Here is a 7,248-nt window from a genome sequence, read left to right on the forward strand (position 1 = left end):
GAGTCGGGTCCTAATTAACCCCCTAAATCTGTCAAAAATGGTGGATTCAATAACATAATAGCAAGAACTTTTTGTAAAGACTAAAGAGTGTAGAAAAGTAAAGAAGAAAAGCTTTGGCATAAATGGAGAAGAAAAGTTTGTGGGTGGTTGCTTGAATTCTTGACTTCATGCCTTATTTATAGCCAGAGTTTCTCCAAAAATGTCAAAATCTGATATGTTTTTCATTTTCTAAAAATTTGCACCGCTATCTCATATACCAATTGCATCAGAAATTAACTACAATTTTGAAAATTTCACTAGTACCTTCAAAAACACGAAATTGTAAGGAAAAACTCGTGAAAATCAAGGATCAAGATACTTGACGTGCTCCCATAAATTATTTCTAATTTCCCAAGATTCTTTCCTAATTTAAGCCAAGAATATGACAAAACAATCCAATAACTTAAGCCCTGTTTGGTAACTATTTCAGTTTTTGGTTTTTTGTTTTTCTGTTTTTTAATTTCTGATTTTAAATTTCTGTTTTCTAAAAATAAAAACCATATATGTTTGGTAACTTCTTTTCGTTTTCATTTTTTTTTTTTGTTAAGAAAAGAATGATTTGGCAATCACTTTTTATTTTTGTTTCTATATAATGAATAGTAAATTAATTTTCTAATATTATTTCATCTAATTATATGTAAGTACTAGAATTCGTTCAAGTTTTTTCATTGTAACCACCCATCAACTAAAATAAAAATGTTTCATATACTTTTCACTAATCAATTAAAGGACAAATAATAGAAGAATCATGTCTAAGAGGCACAAATAGAAAATAAATTGAAAATTAAAAAAATGACACAAATATTCATAATATTTAACAAAATTAAAACACAAAATTTGCAAGAATAACAATCAACGTTGGGCTTGAGCTGCCATCCAAAGTTGATCAGCAATTCGATCCCTCACCAAAGCCATATGCCTAAGTTGATTTTGACTCACATTTATTTCAACAGGGATTTGCGACATGTCTTTTCCACTCTGCATGTTTTCTTCTTCAATAATCATTGAGTCTCCATTATATTCATTAAAAAGCTCATCACTACTATCATGCAATTTGATAAAATTATGAATTTTACAACATGCTATGGGTATATATTTTTGTGTGGATAAAGAATATGGAGGCATTTGCTTCAAAATAAAAAATCGAGCCTTTAATACCCCAAAAGCACCTCTCGATCACATTGCAAAATAACGAATGACGATGTTGAACAGCTCTTCTTTACCTCATAGTTGATGCCTGTCATCTCCAAAATCACGTAAATGATATATTTCTCCACGATAGGGTGATAAAAATCTAGGCATATTAGTGTAATCAGAATCAACAAGATAATACCGATCTATTTAGTCAAGAATATTTTTAATCAATAAAACAATAGTCAAATAGAAAGACTATAGTTTCAAAGAAAACTATATATTGTTACATACCTCCTGTGGGCATTGAAAATTTATTTGCACGATCTCTAATACATTCAATAAATATTCGAGAGTTATTTGTTGTTCTTTCCCAACCAGACATTACATATGTAAATTGCATATCGAAAGAGCAAACACACATTATATTCCATGTGGGGCTTATTTTTCTACCACGATATGGAATTTGCTCATCTTGTAGAATAGATGAACTAATGTGAATTCCATCTATTCCACCAACACAATCCTACTAAAAAAAAATATTTATTCATGCAAATTTTCATTGCATTCATGTATAAAATAATAACTAGTCAAGAAAATTACCTTAAAAAGGGGTGGTATTTAGATCTAAACATTATCTCTAGAGGAACAATGTCAAATTCCAAAAAAATAAATAATATTGGTTTCAAACTGAAAAAAATTTGTTTAGAATGTGACTAAAGTTGTGTGAGATTGTGTGACCTGAATGTTGGAAGCTTTCTGCTACTAGTCGATTCTTTTCATTATGTGATATAGAGAACAAAAATATGGCAACTTGTTCTTGAATAGTCAAGTATCTAGAAGCTTTTAGATCAATTGTATTTTTTAACTCTTCACAAAATGCTACAAAATCATCTCTTTTCATCCTAAAACAATCATAGCATCTTATGTCGTTGGCACTTAACAACTCAATCACGTAGTCATGACCTCTAAGTGTAGAATGTTCTACATGGTTGTTTAAGCATTTGTGCTTTATGTAATTCTTCCCTTAATGAACAAAAAAAATATCAAGATATCTTCATTCTCATGTTGATCTTCTTCAAAAAAAAATTCACCATATCATTATAAAGAAGTAAGCGATCTTCCAAATAATTATGACGTAAATCCATAATTGATGTCACCTATTTAACATGTTCAAATAACATAAAGAACTAATAAAATAGCTAAAATCTTTCAAACACAAAGTATATATAAACATCGAACGAATAAAGAAAAAAGAGAAATCGAAGCTTACCAATGAGAAGGAAAGAGAAGAAGAGAGGAAGAACACCTTTCAAGCTGTAGGAATGAGGAGGCGCTAAGAAGGAAAAGGAGGCATGCTGTGTTTTTGGGGCTTTGAAGCGTGATGGGCTTTTTAAAAAGCCAATTTTTCTTTATAATTTAAAAAAAATAAATAAATTTCTTGTTTAAAAAACTGAAAAGTGAATTAGTTACCAAACACATCCGTTTTCTAAAAACTAAAAATCAAAAACCAAAAACAGGAAATGAATTAATTACCAAACAGGTTCTTAGATTTTTAGAGTTAAATAAGCATCAATAAATGAGATGGTTGGTCTATTAATGTCTTTTGAGATGGACGGATCCCTGATGAAACCATTTTTAGTCCTCTATCTCTTCCTCGACTCCTTACTTTTTCTTCCATGTATGACCTCATTTGTGATGGGTATTTGAATCGGACTCTACTTGATGATATATATATATATATATATATTTTGTCTGAAAGATATTGAGATCATTATGCATATTCCCCTTTATCTTCCTCTAGTAATTATGTCTTCATCTGGCATTATGGTAAAAAAAAATTATTCTTCAAAAGAGTGGTTTGTCTCAAGCATTTGTTCACAAAGCTTTGCCACCTTCAAGTCATGATATGAAAACGTGTTGGAAATCTCTATGGACCCTAACCATGCCATAAGAGATTTAAATCTTTTGGTGGTGTGGATGTCTCAACCATCTCTCAACTTGCAACACCTTGGCTAGATCATCCATTATTACTAAAGGCAAGATTGCCCTTTGTGTCATCGTGCTTGTAAATCAAATGTTCATGCTTTGTGGTAGAAGTAAATATATTTGGTCCCTTTGGCTTCCTAGTCTTCATATGTTTGTTATGTGTTATTTTGATGTCGTTTCTCTTTTCTATAAGGTCAGGGAGACCTTTGGACATCAAGATTTTCTTCCTTATTGCTTCGGTAATCTGGCACAAATGACACAATCTCTTAGTTTCTGGCGGTCACATCTCTTTCTCTTTAAATCCTATTCGATGGGCGCTAAATTCGGTGGAGTTTATGGATGAGGAGTTGTTTCTTCGTACTATTGTGGATGTTCTACCACAGTCTTCTAGACTTCACATCAACCTTAAGGTTGTTTGCATATTGTATGTCCCTCAACATGTGGCTTCTTCACGGTAAATTTTGATGCGGCATTGCTTAATGGTCATGTGGGAATCGGAGCTATTATTCTAGACTCCAACGATGACATTATGCTAACCATGGTTTGATTCCATTGAGCTTGTTAAAGTTATTATCATGCATGAAAAGAATCTCCAAAACTCTCAAACAGAGCATCTCCCCTCTCTAGGATAAAATTGTAACATCCCAACTCCATAAATTTAAATTATTTTTCAAATAAAAGTGTTATTAATGCTTTATGACTAAATATCCCAAAGTTAATTGGTTTAATTTGGGCTCTATTACGTGGAAATGTAAAGTGGGTGGGCTAAAAGGCTAAAGAAATGGGCTTTGACCTGGTCAAAACTTGGGTTTGACTGAAATTAATTCTGTTTAAGCTAGTGCTTTAGTTCTCAATCTCACTCTCCATCGGTGATCGCTCTCTATCGCTCTCTCTTCCGGTTGTACTTTGCACTGTGCTGCCACTCATCAACAATCACTGATCATCAGCCCTCTAGTCATCCTTGTTGAAATTTATTTAAATTTAATATTATCATTAATGTGATATATGTACATTATCTAATATTTTATTTTTTAGACTTATTATTTTATTAGAACAATTAAGTAAAAGATAATTATTAAATTAAGTAAAAGATATTTAAAAGATAATTTAAAACCCTAGGGATTAGTTTTCTCACTACCTCATTAGGTAGTTCTTTTATCCATACCAAGAAACATAATTAAGTTTTAAAGGAAGGCCAAGAGAAAGAATCAAAATTCCTTACAAGACCATTATCATTGATTAAGGTATGTTATTCTAACAAATGTTATTTTGAAAATGTTCAAATTATTGTTTTAGATAATATTAGGGTTTTGTTGTAAAACTATGAAATTAAAACTTACATGTGATATCAGAACCTTGATTGAGAACTTTTGATTTTCTATTAATGCTTTAATGAATGATTTCATGTTTCCGCTATAAATAAGCATTCATGATTTAATCTTTGAATTTATATTTTGAGTATTATTGGTTTTCGCTACTAAATATGTGACTTTAATGTTTTGAATTGTATAATACATTGAAAATTCCTTCATTTATACTTTCTTCTTAAGTTGTTGTTTCTATAGTTATTGACTCTGTTAACAATTCATAAGAAGAACAAATTAATGATCAAACAACATTTGATGTTATTATAATGAATGAATCTATAATAGAAGAACCACAAGAAATAGATTTAAGAAGATCTACCAAACAAAGAAGATCAACTATTTATGATGATTGTGTGGTTTATTTGCATGAGACAAAATTTGACTTAGGTAGTAATAATGATCCAATTTCGGTTTTCCAATCCATTAAAAGTGATAATTCTACCAAATGGTTAGATGCCATGAAAGAAGAGTTAAAATCAATGAATTACCACTACAAGAATTTTCACCATTCCCCACGTAAAAAAATGTCGGATAAAGTATTAAAAACGTCGGGATAGTATGCCAACGCATTTTTTTACGTTGACATAATCGTCTGTATCCATGTCGGGAGAAGTTCCTCCCGACGAAAACTATTGTCTTCAGCATAAATACCATTTTTTGTAACACAATTGCTTGCGTTGGCATATGTTTTTTCCCAACAAAATCCAATTTGCATCGGGAAAAACATAGTCCTAAAAACAAAATTTCAATTCAATAGACAGATTTTTGCCAACGTTTATTTACATCGGCATAAGTTGTTTATAATTTTATATATTTTTTGTAACAATTAAATAACCAATTATTTATTTCCTTAATACCTAATTATGCACAAACAAAAATTAATCTTAAAAAAAATCAATTGAGGATAAATATAACAAAAGTAAGCTTATATATTTAAAAATAAGACCAATATTCAATACACAGGCTATAAAATTTTTCGAACAAAAACTGTATATACAAAACTCGTGGTTTGTAAACAATAAAACTTATTCTGAAAATTCAATAAGTTGTTATTGATAATATGTATTACTTATTTCGTTTTAGAAATAAATCGAATAAATTTAAAAGATCCATGACTATTACATGAGTACTTTAACTTTATATGGAGACATAAAAGTGGATTAGGTTCGAGTAAAAAGTCAAAATGATCTATAGTATATGAATAAGGTTGGGTGCCTTATTCTAGTAACACTACTGGATGCGGCCCACTCTGTAGTTGTTACAAAGAGTTGTAAAGTGCTACAGACGATATGATCCTAATTCGTACATGTTAGGACATGATAAGTGGGGGCATCCTGTGCAATGGGTTTTGTACAAGATCGGACCATGAAGTTAGTCACTCTTACTTTATAACATTGTTTACTATTTAAGACTGACTATTTCAAAGTGATGACCTAGGTAACTTGACCATAATCCTGAGTTAACTATGAACTCCTGTTTATTCAGGATTATCCTTAGATTTGCATAGATGAGGGTTAGCTCAACAGCGTCAGCTCAATAAACCTCCATTTCAGGGGTAAGACCGGGTAGATAGCTGGGGACATAAGGTGTAAGATGGAATTCACTCCACCCGCTTTCAAGGATAGTAGAGTTGTTCCCTTAAGTGCTGACTCCGGGTCTTGAACAAGGAGCCCCACCCTCTCATTGGCCCAAGAGGGACTCAGTTCTTTTATTGGATCATAAGTCAATTGTTCATTAGAGGATCAGTGGGACTTAAGAAATAAAAGGTAGTCTCGGGGGTAAAATAGACATTTGACCCAACCGTTATTACGAATAACCTGTGAAGGGTTAACTTACTAATCAGGTTATATCAAGTGAACATAATATATCTATAGTGAGAGAAGTGCAACTATAGGCTTTAGTGAAGTGACCCATTATTTAACGAATGGGGGTTAATTCGGTGTAAAGAGTTTAGCCAATTAATCTCGTATCGTTGGAGCCCATGACCTGTAGGTCTGCGAGGTCCCCCTACTAGGTCGTAAATGGATTAGCTTTAGAGTAGCGTGATAAGTTAATTTGAAACATTCAAATTAGAATTAAGGGAATTAGTAATTATATAAGATATAATTACATGTTTAATTTTAAAATCAAACGAAATTGGAGAATTTAATTAGAGAATTTAATTAATATTTAAATATGATTTAAATATTAAATTCATGAAAGTGCAATTTTTGTAAAATTAATTTAATATTTGATATTAAATTAATTAGAATTAACTAGATTACTTAATTAATTAATTATTATTAATTTTATTAGAAAATTAATTTATGAAATTAATTTTGAAAAATTAATAAAGTTTTCAATTTTGAAATCAAAATTGAATTTGGAAATCAATTTGGAAATTAGAAAAAGAAAGAAAAACACAAATTTGAAAAGTTTGATTGCTCCACTTACCTTCAAGTTGCGCACACCAATCCCACTTGCTCTTCAATTCACCAAGCATGAGCTGCATCTCATGTTGTCTTCTTCTTTGCATGAATGTTCTGCAATAAATAAAGAAGTTTGAAGTGGAAATGAGGCATGCATCAATTGAGTTTTTGCTAAAAAATTCGAGTTGAAAAAGGTGTTCTTCAAATGGGTGCAGCAGTGTGATCTTCTTTAAATTCCCTTCATTCAAGCTTATTTTGAGTCCCACAACTCAATTTATACCTCTAAGAGAATAGTAGGCTTCAAAATAAATAGA

The 7,248-nt window shown here is 31.0% G+C and overlaps 1 pseudogene; it reads right to left on the reverse strand.

Annotated features, from left to right (window-relative positions):
- Positions 1-807: 807 nt before the first annotated feature.
- On the reverse strand, positions 808-7,017 carry LOC150034528 (uncharacterized; annotated as a pseudogene).
- Between the last annotated feature and the right edge of the window lie 231 nt (positions 7,018-7,248).

This window comes from Benincasa hispida, chromosome 8, assembly GCF_027475165.1.
Source record: "Benincasa hispida cultivar pf3 chromosome 8, pf3_genome.v1.1, whole genome shotgun sequence".
Lineage (NCBI taxonomy): Eukaryota > Viridiplantae > Streptophyta > Magnoliopsida > Cucurbitales > Cucurbitaceae > Benincasa > Benincasa hispida.